The sequence below is a fragment of the Arachis hypogaea genome, chromosome 7, assembly GCF_003086295.3.
Source record: "Arachis hypogaea cultivar Tifrunner chromosome 7, arahy.Tifrunner.gnm2.J5K5, whole genome shotgun sequence".
In the NCBI taxonomy this organism is placed as follows: Eukaryota; Viridiplantae; Streptophyta; class Magnoliopsida; order Fabales; family Fabaceae; genus Arachis; species Arachis hypogaea.
This window is the reverse complement of record NC_092042.1, coordinates 65,319,112-65,333,462: the sequence shown is the minus strand read 5'-3', so window position 1 is coordinate 65,333,462 and position 14,351 is coordinate 65,319,112. Positions and strand designations below refer to the sequence as shown.

The 14,351-nt window shown below is 37.9% G+C and overlaps 1 non-coding gene across 1 annotated transcript; it reads left to right on the top strand.

Moving 5' to 3' along the window:
- The first annotated feature begins 4,382 nt into the window (after nt 1-4,382).
- LOC112704723 (small nucleolar RNA R71) lies at nt 4,383-4,491 on the top strand. The gene has a single exon (XR_003155333.1). It is a non-coding gene; the product is annotated as a small nucleolar RNA R71 (small nucleolar RNA).
- The last annotated feature ends 9,860 nt before the right edge of the window (nt 4,492-14,351 follow it).

Sequence of the window (14,351 nt, the reverse complement as noted above, 5' to 3'; positions counted from 1 at the left end):
ATAATTGAATTTTTCATATTATCAATAATACTTCACCTTTTCCATCATTCTTTCGAGAACTAACATTCTTTACTCCAACATCAAATATGCACTATTGATTCATGCATTTAGAAAGTAAAAGTAATGCCACCACATCAATTAATTGGACTATTCTTATTATATAACTCAAGTTCATGCATCTTACTTCTCTTTTTCAAATAAAATTTTTCTTTTAAGTATGGTGAGAGATGCATGGAATATTTCATAGCTTAAGACAAAACACAGGATGATCATGCACTTAGAAACAAGAAACAAACAATGAAATACAATAGAAAACAGAAAAATAGCATAAACAAAAGGGGATATGGAACATGACCACCTTAGTGACGGCGACTACTGCTTCTTCTAGAGAATCAATGGAGCGCTTGATTTCTTCTATGTCACGCCCCTGTCTCTGTTGCTCCTCCCTTATAGCTCTTTGATCCTCTTTGATTTCATGGAGGATAGTGGAATGTTCTTGGTGTTCCATCCTCAGCTGATCCATATTGAAGCTTAATTCTCCTAGAGAAGTATTCAGTTGATTCCAATATTCTTGGAGAGGAAAATGCATCCCTTGAGGCGTCTCAGGAATTTCTTATTGAGGTAGCTCCACATGCTCCATCCTTCTTTTAGTAATGGGCTTGTCCTCCTCAATGGGAATGTCTCATTCTATGACAATTCCAACTGAATTGCATAAGTGACATATGAGGTAAGGGAATGTCAACCTTGCTTTAGTGGAGGTCTTTTATGCCACCTTGTACAGCTCTTGAGGTATCACCTCGTGTACCTCCACCTCATCCCCAAGCATGATGCAATGAATCATGATAGTTCGGTCAATGGTCACTTTGGACTGGTTGCTAGTAGGGATGATAGAGCATTAGATCAATTCTAACCATCCTCTAGCTACGGGCTTGAGGACAAGCCTTCTTAGTTGGATAGGCTTGCCGGGAGCATCCCTTCTCTATTGTGCTCCTTCCACACAAATGTCTAAAAGGACTTGGTCCAGCCTTTGATCAAAATTGACTCTTCTAGTGTAAGGGTGTGGGCTTCCTTGCATTAATGGTAGTTGGAGCACCAAACTTACACTTTCTGGGATGAAATCTAAGAGACACCCTCGAACCATGGTGTGCTAATTTTTGGGGTGTGGCTTCATACTAGTGTCATGATTTTTGGTAACCCACGCATTGACATAAAACTCTTGTACCATTAAGATTCCAACTTTTGAGATAGGGTTAGTAAGAACTTTCCAACCTCTTCTTTGGATTTCTTGTTGGGTCTTCGGGTACTCATTCTTTTTTAGCCTAAAGGGGACTTCAGAAATCACCCTCTTCTTTGCCACTACTTCATAGAAGTGGTCTTGATGAGTCTTAGTAAAGAATCTCTCATTTTTCCTAGGTTCGAAAGCAAAAGCTATGGCTTTTTCTTTCTTCTTTCTAGAGGATTCTTCGACCTTGGGTGCCATAAGTGTGAATGGAAAGCAAAAAGCAAGGCTTTTCCAACACCAAACTTAAAAGCTTTGCTCGTCCTCAAGCAAATAACAAGAGAAAAGGAATAGAGTAGAAGAAGAAGAAAATAGTGGAGATAGAGGGAGAGAGGGATTCGGCCAAGTGGGAGGCTTATGGTGTATGAGGGTTGTGTATGTGTGGGTATGAAGGGGTGATGGAAGGGGTATTTATAAGGGGGTTTGTGTTAGGGTTCGGTTATGGGGTGGGGGAATTAGGAGGGAAATGTTTTGAATTTGAAGTGGGTGGGGTTGGTGCGAATGGTTAGATGGTAGTGATGAAGGGTGTTGGGAAGAGAAAAAGGTGATGTGTATGTAATTGATTGAGGGTGTATGGGGAGGAGTGTATATGGAGAAGAGGGAAAGTAAGAGAGAGAAGAGTGTGGGGTATGAGAAGATTCTGTAGGACTCACTAATCTTGAGAGGCTAGGGAATTCGAATTCCCTGCCTCCTTATGGGCGTTGAACGCCCAACCTTTGCTCCCTGGCTGGCGTTCAACGCCAGCTTCCTGCTCTATATAGGGCGTTGAACGCCCAGCCTCTTCTGAATGCCAGCTTCCTGCTCCAGATAGGGCATTGAATGCCCATTAGGGACTTTTCCTTTGGCATTCAACGTCAGTAATATTGCTCCCTCATGGGCGTTGAACGCCCTGCTTGCCAAAGGGTGTACTCTAGGGTGTTCTGCTTCCATCTCTGGATGTCTTTGTCTCTGTTCTAACTACTGCACATGATCACAACTAAAAAAACAATTATGAAAATACACTAATTTTAGATAAATAAACTTAAGAAGAAATAGGAAGACTCTAGTTATGGTTGGGTTGCCTCCCAACAAGCACTTCTTTAACGTCACTAGCTTGACGGTTAACTCCTTTTCAGAGATAGATAGGGGCTCAGAATGTCACCCCTTATAGTGAACTTCTTCCCTGTGCTCTCATGGATGAGTTTCACATGTTCTAGAGACAGGATCTTGTTCACAGAGTGTGGAATCACTGGGCTGTCTGTGAAAATAACTCTCATGTCAGGTGAGAGGCCTTCAGTGGGAATTTTCTTATCCCTCCAGCCTTTAGGTACCTTCTTTTTAGTACCCTTATCCTTAGTGCTTGTGGATGGTTTCACAACAACAAACTTAGATTTGGTGTCTGGTGGCTCTATATAGCTCTGTACTGAGAGAGAGGGTTGGAACACTAAGTGTTGCATAGTTGTCTCTCCCTTAGGGAAGGAGTTAGGTTTGGGCATCTTGAATAAGATGTGATCCTCCCATAATTGCAGAACTAGCTCTCCCTTTACCACATCAATTATGGCATTAGCTGTAGCTAGGAAAGGTCTTCCAAGGATGATGGATTCATCCTCGTCCTCTCCAGTATCTAAGATTATAAAATCTGTAGGGATGTAAAAGTTTTCAATCTTTACTAATACATCCTCTACCAGGCCATATGCCCTTTTCAGTGACTTGTCTGCCATCTCCAATGAGATCTTAGAAGCTTGCACTTCAAAGATTCCCAGCCTCTTCATTATAGAGAGAGGCATGAGATTTATGCTTGACCCTAGTTCACATAAAGCCTTCTCAAAAGTAATTGTTTCTATGGTGCAAGGAATTAGGAAGCATCCGGGATCCGGCAACTTCTAAGGTAGTTTCTTCTGAACTAAGGCACTGAGTTCCTTGGTGAGCACTGGAGATTCTTCCTCTAATGTCTCTGTTCCAAATAATTTGGCACTCAACTTCATCAGAATCCCTAGGTACCGAGCAATTTGCTCTTTCCTAGTTTCTTCTTCCTCATCAGAGGAGGAGTATTCTTCAGATTCTCTAATCTGCAACCAGGCATTTAAGGAAACCTCTATGGTCTCCTCATGAGCCTTGGTTTCCTTTAGTTCTTCCACAAGGGGATCCTTAGTGGATGTTGAACACCCAGCCTCTGCTATTGTGGCGTTCAACGCCAGAATTTATCCTTTTTTGGGCGTTGGACGCCCAGTCTCTACTCCATTACCGGTGTTCAACGCTAATAACTGCTCCTCTTTGGGCGTTGAATGCCCAGCTACTCCCTTGTTGGCATTCAATGCCAGCTTCTCCTATTCATTTTTGGCCTCAACTTCTGCAGTGATGGCCTTGCACTCTTCTCTTGGGTTTACTTCAGAGTTACTAAGAAGGGTGTTACAAGTAGTCTCAGGGATTCTCTTACTCAGCTAACCAATCTGTACCTCCAAATTGCTAATGGAGGATCTTGTTTTAGTAATGAAACTATGAGTGGTTTAAGAGAGATTGGAGACTATAGTCACTAAGTCAAAGAGGCTCTGCTTAGAAGTTTTCATATGTTGCTGAGAAGATGGGAATGGTTTATTAAGAAACATATTCTGGTTTCTTCCACCTTGATTATTATTGAAGCCTTGCTGAGGCTTTTGTTGATCCTTCCAGGAAAAGTTGGGATGATTCCTCCATGATGAGTTGTAGGTGTTGCCAAAAGGCTCATTATTAGGATTTCCCAAATAGTTAACCTCATCCATCATGGGTTGATCTGGATCATATGCATCTCCTTCATAGGAGGCTTCTTGAGTGCTACCAACTGCAGCCTATAATCCAGTCAAATACTGAGAGATCATGTTGATCTGTTGGGTTAGGATCTTATTCTTTGCCAATATGACATTTAGAGAGTCAACTTCCAGGACTCCTCTCATCTGAGCTACCCCATTGCTTATAGGGTTCCTCTCAGAAGTGTACATGAACTAGTTGTTAGCAATCATGTCAATGAGTTCTTGTGCCTCTTCAGGCGTTTTCTTTAAGTGGAGTGATCCACCAGCAGAGTGGTCTAAAGCCATCTTGGATAATTTAGAGAGACCATCATAGAAGATATCTAACATGGTCTAGTCTGAAATCATGTTAGGAGGACACTTTCTGATTAATTGCTTATACCTCTCCCAGACCTCATAGAGGGATTCACCCTCTTTCTGCCTGAAGGTCTGAACTTCCACCCTGAGCTTGCTCAGCTTCTGAAGTGGAAAGAACTTGGTGAAGAATGCATTGATCACTTTTTTCCAAGAGTCTATACTTTTCTTAGGCTGAGAATCAAACCATAACCTAGCTCTGTCCCTTACAACAAAAGAAAAAAGAATAAGCTTGTAAATTTCAGGATCCACTCCATTAGTTTTGACAGTATCATAGACCTGCAAGAAATCAAAGATGAATCTGTTGGGATCTTCCTGTGGAAGTCCATGAAACTGGCAGTTCTGTTGAACTAAAGTGACCAGTTGAGACTTCAGCTCAAAGTTATTTGTACCAATTGTAGGTATAGAGATGCTTCTTCCATAGAAGTTAGAAGTGGGTGCAGTGAAGTCACCTAGGACCTTTCTTACGTCTCCTCCACCATTAGGATTGGGTGCCATGTTTGTATTTTAGCTTCTTGTTCGAAAAGCTCTATAAAGTTACCTCCGGAGTGCTGTGCTCTTACTTGTTGTAAACTCCTCATTAGAGTCCTCTCAAGTTCAAGGTTAGGATCAAAGAGAGGTTCTTTATCTCTGTTCCTGCTCATAAACAAGAAGGAAGAATACAAGAAGAAAAGAAGAAAATGATTCTCTATGTCAGAGTATAGAGGTCCTTTGAGAGAGTTAGAAGAGAAGAAAAGAAAGATATCTTTTAAGTTAAAAGAGTTTTCGAAAAAAATAAATAGAAAAGGAAAAAGAAGATTTTTGAAAATAGAAGAGAGAGAAAGAGGTAAGAATTTTTGAAAAAGGAGAGAGAGAAAGAAGTGAAAAAGTTTTCAAAAAAATAAGAGAGAGAAAGATGAATTAAAGAGATACCAAACTTTCAAAATTAAAATAAGATAAAACAAGTAACTAACCAACTAACAAGAATTGAAAACAAATTAAAAGATTTGATTTTGAAATTTAATTTTAAAAGAAGGTAAAGATTTGAAATTTAAAAGTTTTAAAATTAAAAAGAAGATAAGATAGTAAAGACTTAAAACAAGAAGATATGATAGAGAATTGAAAAATTTGCAAAAATAAGATTTGAAATTTGAATTTTCAAATTTTAAATTTTGAAATTGAATTTAAAATTTGAAATTAAAGTAAGATAAGATAGGATTTTTGAAATTTAAAGAAAGATAGAAAGATAAGATAAAGATTTGAAAAGACGGGATTTGAAATTCAAAATTTAAACTTTACTAATAAGAAAACACCAAACTTAAAATTTTTAAAACAAGATAGGAAAAGTTAGTCAAGATTTTTGAAAAATTAAAGAAAGATAAAAGAAATTTTTTTATTTTCGAATTTTAAGGAAAAAGAAAAACAACTAAGAGACACCAAACTTAACAATTTTAAAATCAAAGGACACTAATTTTCGAAAATTAAAGGAAAAACACCAAAAAAGACACCAAACTTAAAATTTTTGAAATCAAACAAGAAAAATTACCAAGAACAATTCAAATACTAAGATGAACACTTAAAGACAATTTCAAAAATTTAAATAAAAGATGAACACAAGAAGGGACACCAAACTTAAAAATTGACATAAGACTCAAACAAAGAAAAAGATTACTAAAGAAAAGAAAAGGTTTTTTTTTGAATTTTTTTTGAAAAAGAATAAGAAGCAGGAAAGACTCAAAACAAGAAAATCAAAAGAAAATAAATGGTCAAAAAGAGATAAAGGTTTTGAAAAAGTTTTTGAAAAAGAAAACAAGAAACACAAGTAGAAGAGCAATAAAACCTCAAAAAGTACCTAATCTAAGCAACAAGATAGTCCAGTAGTTTGTCAAACTCAAAACAATACCTGGTAACGGTGCCAAAATCTTGGTGCATGAAATTGAACTCCGCACAACTAAACCGGTAAGTGCATCGGGTCGTCCAAGTAATACCTCAGGTGAGTGAAGGTCGAATCCCACGGAGATTGTCGGATTGAGCAAGTAATGGCTATCTTGTAAATCTTAGTCAGGTGATTAGAAAAGATGGTTGTTTGTTAAGAAGCATAAATGAAAAGTAAAGAACGAAATACCAGATTAGTGTAAAAGTAATGATGTTTAATAAGTTAAGGCTTCAGAGATGCATATTCTTTCTGGATTTACCTTTCTTACTGTCTACTTCAACAACGAACGATTCATTCAATGGCAGCCGTAATTGACTAACTCATGTAGCATCCTCATCAAGCTAGTCTCTTCTAAACTATAGCAGTCCACTATATCCGAGCAACTCATGTAGCATCCTCATCAAGTTAACTCATGGCTTCCCACCATAGTCGAAGGTGAAGACCTAAGCAATCCACTCCTCTTTACAATCCTACTCAAAATGCTATAGACAAGGTCGGATATTCCAGATCAGGGAACACTGCTTCTCATGCTATAGCCTTAATGCCACAGAAACCTTAATAACCCATGGTCAACAGGATTATATGTCACATATCTAAAGTCGTCGAGGCACGCTCTTGGAATCAGTAGTGCATCCTCTAGCTTGTGGTTCAATGCTATCCGGGCAGGACTCACACGGAACGCATGAAGAACAAGGATGGTTGTCACGGGTCATCCTCAATTCATGAGATGAAGAACGAAAATGCACAACTGAATAGAATCAGACGTGTATCAAAATAGAACAGTAATATTATTAATCCATGAGAATCAGCAGAGCTCCAAACCCTAACTTAGGAGGTTTAGTTGCTCATGCTTTTCAGAAAGTAAAACGTGAAAATGTAAAGATGAGGTAGAAAATCCTAAACATGGGTGATCTTCTCCTTTAAATACTAATCTAATGATTAAGAAGTACAAAAAGTATGACAGACTAGACTAGAAGTGCGAAAATCTATCCTTGGACCCACTTTGGTTGAGTACTTAGGCTGAGCTTGGCGTCCAACCTTGAGGAATGGGCGTTGAATGCCCATTAGGAGGTGCTTGGTGCTGCCTTGTGTCTTGGTGGGCAATGAACGCCCCAAAGGGGGTGGTTATTCGGCGTTCAACGCAGGCTTGTCTCCTTGGGACGTTGAACGCTAACCAGGGGGTAGCTCTTTGGCATTCAATGCTCAGTATGGGCAGGCTCCTTTAAAGAAAAGTATAGACCATTATATATTGCTAGAAAGATCTAAAAGTTATCTTTCCAACGCTGCTGAGAACACATCATTTGGACCTCTGTTGATCTAGAAATGCTTGTTTGAGTGCATGGAGGTAAGGTTCTGACAGCATCTGCTATGCTTTCCTTGCCTCTGAATCAGACTTTGCCAAAGCACATCAATTTCAGCCAGAAATTACCTAAAATCATCATAAAACAAAACAACTCAATGTAGAATCCAAAAATATAAATTTTTCACTAAAACCTATGAAAATATAATGAAACTTAAACAAAACATAACTAAAATAATATGAAAATGATGTCAAAAAGCGTATAAAACATCCGCTCATCACCGCAACCACAGCTCCAAACAACTTTCGTAGCAACTTTAATCGCGACATGCAATACCCATAACTCAACCCTACGTTACCAAAACCTCATAATCTTTAACAAACTTATAACAAAACACTCTTACATTAGCGATGAGGGTTTCAAGGCAAGAAGAACTTACTATGGCTAAAGAGAAATAAGACAACAAAGCTGCAATAGCTCCGGTTATGTTTTCCAATGACTAGAACGACAACAAGGAGCCCGACAATGACGAAGCAACAACAATAGTCACAGATCAACTCCTTCCACAGCTTTTTCACACATTCAGCAGTGACGGCTTCCTCTAATAACCGCCCAAGTAGTAACAACAATGACGAAAATAATGGCAGCGGTGGCATCACAGTGACTACCCACTACCATCGCATTTCTTTTATCTTTGTGGGCTATCTCCCTCTTGGCACGTCCCAACGGCGACGAAGGCACAATGGCGACACGAGCTTTGGCGATGGTGGCTTGGTAGCGAGACCTCCCTCCTGCGATGGTGGCCTAGCTCCAATGACGATGGTGCATGGCAGGACATCGTCCTTCTCCTCCTCCCTTGCGGGTCTTTGTTGAACTCCTTACTAGTTCTCGCTCTTCTCGATGGCAACACAAATGACGATGACAGCAGTGACAGATTCACATCGGTGGAATGAGTTGGACAGCAGCTAGGCGCGACACCTCCCTTTCTCTCTTCTTCTGCGTGGGTGTGTTGTGTTGTTGTGTGTGTGCCGTGGGTGTGAGGGATGAGGTGAGTGACGGCTAGGGTTTGTGAGAGAGTGTGAGTGTGTTGTGTTAGGATTAGGGGTAGTGTAAATTAGGGTTTGTTTTGGGGGGGGGGGTTTGGGGTTTGGTAGAGTTAAGAATTTTAATAAAAATAAAAGGGTAGAGTAATAATTTAAAACCAAATTAAATACAAAATAATTATCTTTGAAATAACATTTAATTATCAACTTGTAAATTATTTTCAAATAAATACTAATTCAATGAAAATTGGAGATAATCAAATTAATTCTCCTTTATTTATAAAATAAGGTTCAAAGTCTAAATATTCAAAATATAGCATACAAAAGTCTCATTATCTTTCAATTACTAAAGCTTCAAATCATAAATAAGAAAATATCTAATTATTATGAAATTATATGCGTACTAATTGATTTAAAACTCAAAACCTCATAACTTAGCTTTAACCACCTTTTAATAAGATAATTTTTTGAAAGTATAAATCATAAATAAATATCAATAAATCTTAGTTAGCTCCATGGTTCTAAAAAATGGACCGGACCAACCGGTTCAATCGGGTTAACCAGAAACCAGTCACTTAGCCGGTCTGGTTGACACCTAAAACCGTTCTGTAAAAAATCGGTGAAAAAATCGGTCGAACCGGTGAACCGGCCGGGTTTTTAAAGGTTCCAGTTTTTTATTGTTGCTTGAAACGGCGTCATTTTTGACACAGACAAAAAAAAAAAGAGAAAACACATACGGTCAGTACAGAAGGCTCCCTTTCCCTTCACTTTCACAATTCACACAACCTGACCCCAATCTGAGAACTCAGATAAGAGCAACCCCCACCAACAGCTGTTTCTCACCGACTCACCCTCTTCTCCTCATCGTGAAACATCGCCATCGCTCGCGGCGCCCACTTTACCGTTGCACATCGGTCATCTTGCCTCTTCGTCTCTGTCGTCAGCTCGCCGCCCAAATCGCCTCTCTGCTCGCCTCTCCGTTCTCCGCGGCGAGTGTCCCTGCATGCTTCTTAAATGTCGTCGGCGATAAACTCCTCGACTCTAACCCTCAATTAGTAGCAGTAGCCAGCAAGTTTACAGCTCCCCAGATCTGAGATCCAGTGTTATCACGGCAGCCAGATCTGAGATCTACCTCTCCTTCTTGTTCACCCACTACTCTATTGATCTGTTTGCCAGGTACTGGTTTCTGCTCATCTGCTTGTTTATTTTTTTTAATGCAGAGTTCAATTTTTGAATTCCTGCTATTGTCAGTATGAGAAATCTTTTCTTTCTTGCTGTTGTGGAAATTAGAATTCCTGGAGCTGAGCTAGCATGAGCTTTTGTGGAATCTTGATCTGGAAGAAGCGTTAGAAGCATGCGTTTTTCACTTTTTTGTAATTTCAGAGCAATTCTCGTTGTATCTGAGTGTTTGTGGTGGTTCTTGAAGTCTGCAGTATTGAATCTTGGATTTGGTTACTTTTGGAGGAAATGTTAGAGCTCAAGGGCATCCCTACATAAGCTTGGAAAGAAGAACATTTTTTTCTGCATTTTGTGTCTTGAGACTTGTTTTGATGATGTTCCGTATCAACATTTGAGAGACAACTTGTATGCGATGAGACTGTCTATTGCTAAGATAACTCTTCTAAAACCAAATTCCTGGCCTTTTAATTAAACCGGTTCAACCACGGTTCGACCCCAATTAACCATTGAATCACTGAACCAGTTACTCGGTCGGTTCAATGACCAATCCGGTTTTTGCAACCTTGGTTAGCTCATAATTTAATTTCTAAAATCAGGAGTCTTACAGAAGATTACAACTTTTATTTGAATTAACTAAGAATAAAAATATAAATAACAACTAAGATTAGAATTGTTACCTTTTATTGATCCAATATGAAATTCCAGACATGGATGTACTTATCTCTAAGATCTTCTTATAGCAATATGAGGAACCACTTCCAATGTTCCTTTGTGTCACTATAAATCACAGGATATGCAATCACAAAAAAGTGATTATTAGCATCTTGACAAATGGTGCATAGTAGTTGGTCTCCGAAATATCCCTTTAAGAAACAACCATCAAGACCATTTCACTTTCTATAACCAACCTTAAATTCTCTTTTACACACATCGAGGCATATATGTAGTTTGTCAAACAACAGGAAGATTGGGGTATTGGAGTCACATCCAATAAGGCTCTGCTTCTCGAATTACTCTTCAACAATTCATGTAAGTAGTCTCACAGCTTACTGTATTAGACACTTTCATTACCAACTACACGATCTTTTGCCTCTTTAAGAGTTTTGTAAATCATCTTACCATTCACCACTACATTGTAATCAATTTCTATGTGGTCATAAGCCTTATTGAGTGTCATGTGGGGTTGGATTTGTAGCCTCTGTTCCAGCTTATTTACAACCCACTTCTGATCCGCCATGTTACTCTTGAATTCTCTTTCACATGTGTGATTAGGAATGTACGTTTTGATTTGATAGCTTCTGACTGAGAATTCCAAGAGCATTATATGAGCCAGGGACAAAGTGGACTCTTTGAAGCCTCGTTAGTATCTGTAACACAAGTAATAACGCTCTCCCATTACTTTCATTGGTAGCTTCTATATTATTAGCACTACTCACACCAGGTTGCTTCTTCTTATCCCCAACTCCAATTGCATCTTCTTCATGATTGTTAACATATCCAATAGCAGCTTCTTCGTCATTATTATCATCACCGATGGTAGCTTTTTCGTCATTGTTATCTTCTTTATCATTGTACTCATTGGTAGCTTCTTCTTTCTTCTTCTTCTCTTCCTAGGCTTCTTTACCTTTTCCACCCCATGTTCTCAGTCACATGTAACTCTTCTCTGATTACTCTTAATGTATCTAATCCTTCTCTCTTCATAAATCACATGATCTTTCAATGCATTCTTGAATGACTCAAAGGCTGCAAACTCCATTCCTAACTGAAACCAGACCTTACCAAATTTGGCCTCCTCATTGAATTGTGGCCATTCATATTTGTCACGTTCATCCTCTAAGCTCTCTGGTGTTAACAATGTTTCAGACTCTTCATCAAAGATAGGGTCCTCCTCTTTTTTCTCATGCCCTTCATTATCTTTATTTTCTTCGTCATTATGTGTGCCACCCGAAATTTGATCCACCTACTTCGGGCTCAATAGTTTTTAGCTCTCCAGAATTGGGCATGGAAATTTTTGTTGCTACACATTTGGACCTTGCATCAATAAGTTTAGGCATGACAACTTTTAGTGCTCTAGAATTGGGCTTTATAGTCCTTGGTGTTGCACATTTTGGCACCATAGATTCTGACCCGCCCCAATAGGTCATATCAAAATTTTCTCTTCTAATATTGTTGGGTCTACTGGAACTTTCTTCAACATAAGCTTTTTTTGTTTGCTTTGGATCCCTTTTTTTTGCTGCGAGTCTTTACCTTCTTTTTAGACAACAACTTTCTCTCTGTTTTCTTTTACATCTTCCTTTTCTCAATTATACAATCTTCTTTACTTTCATCCTCTATTTCTGGTGGAAGTGGTTTATATGGCTTGTCCTCTGTGCTATCATACCCGTAATCACTAGAGTCATTATTACCTTCATCTATATCAATCTTAAACTCAAATTTTGAGTGATACAATAGAGTGTCCATTATTGGATGATCAAAGTATAAGTGAAATTTCTCAGTTTTCTTATTCTTTTGTTTATTCTTTTGTAGCTCATTTATATCCTTATCTCCATTAATTGGGTGTAATTCGGACTCAAAGTCAGAAGTAGCAGGATCAAATCAATATATTATCTTATAATCACTGTATTCCTAATCTTTTGAAAAGAGTTTGTCAAAGAAGTAAATATGGTCAATATCTATCTTCGGGAACCTCTCAACCTTCCCATCAATGAATAACATCACATGTTTGTTATTCCTTACAATATGGTCTCCACGTTGGAATACAAGAGCCACCATATCCTCCATCAAGAATGAGACTTTTCAATAAAGAAAAAGTTTAATAAAGTCCAAACAAGAAGCAACAAAGGAAAACAAACACAATTTTCACTTTTATAAACTATTTTGTTGATTAACTACTCTAAGAAGAAAAAAAATCCTAATCAATCCCGATGAAGATAACATGTTATAGAATAACAACAGAGAATTAAGCTTTATCTATGGAGGCATAATAAACACTAATCAAACAAATATACTACGCAAACGTATAATAAACACCTTGTAAATGCTAAATGTATTTTGAAGTGATCAAAAGATTCTCTATTTCACTAGATTACCTTGGCCAAGATGAGTAAAACGTGGTTACCAACCAAGCGCTCCCCCTGTTCTACTCCTCTACATCACCGATAATGGTTCAACCAACAAATGTCATGTTTATGGATGGGAGAGTAATGACGAATGGGAATTGGGTCAAAATGGGTGTTGGGAGTGATGTAGGAGATGATGTAGAAGATGTTGAAAAGAGTTAGGGCAATTTTCTATAAAAAGAAGAGACTTTATGTAAGGCCCGAAAAAATATTAACAAGTTAACCATATAATTAAAATTGAGTTAAGAGAGTTTAAATCGCTCAATCTGGGTTAAAAATTTAAATTTTATAATTTAAAAATTTATAGATAAAATTTGAACTCAGAAAATTATTTGAAACACGAAAATATAATTATTTAGGAAAAAATGCGTACCAGCGTTATAATTAATTATACACACTTAGGACTTTCTGGTACTACGTATTAGAAAAATAAAAGTGTAAAAATAACCAGAAAAATGTTTAGAATACAAATCGGAACACTTATATTTAAAAATTTGTCCCTAAATAGGGCCAACGGGCGAAAGGACAAAAATGTCCTTTGCTTATGAGAGCCACAAACATGACCCGATTCCAATTTCAATTCATTTCACCCTTGAAAGAGAGAGAGAACACAAGATTGAGAGGATAAGAGAGAGAACCCAACCCTAATTTCATGATTCACCATCTCATTCAAATCTGATTTTCTCACAAATCGGAGCTCCAATCGACAATCCATTTATAGCTACGCATTGCTCTCAACTTTCTTTACGTTTCTATACTACTTTTGCAGTGAGTAATTATGAGAATCCTACTTCATTTGTCTATTTCTTGCTAATTTTTTGTTTTTGGATATGTGGTTGTTGACATTGGTGGTTTTGATGTTTTAGGAGATGCTCAAACTCAATTTCTAGCGGGGTTTTGACCCATGTTTGTATGGGATAAGGTAAGAAAACTCTTTCCCCCTATTTTTTCCTAGTTTATGTGAAAACCTAGTGTAAAAATTGTGTAATTTGGATGTAATTAGATTGAATAGAGTTGTTTGAAAACGTGGCTTGGTTGGTGTTGAGTGAAGCTTGGACATTGGGGATTGAATTGGTCGGAGAGGGACTCAAGAGATTGGAACTGCCATCAATGAAGATATGGGTTTTAGTTTCGGATAATCACTATATAATGTTATGTAAAACCCTTGGTTAGTTGACTTTAAGATATTGATGAATTGGTGTTGTTGATAACAATGGCTTAGTATGAATATATGACATTGGATGATTGTTAAATGTTAAATGAAAATGGCTGAAGGTCTTGATTTAGTGAGTTTCTAATGCTTGATATGTGTGTGTGTGTGTGAGTGTGTGTGTCGAATGTGAATATTGGGATGGTATAATTGTTGATGGTATGTTTGCCAATTATTAAGAATGACACT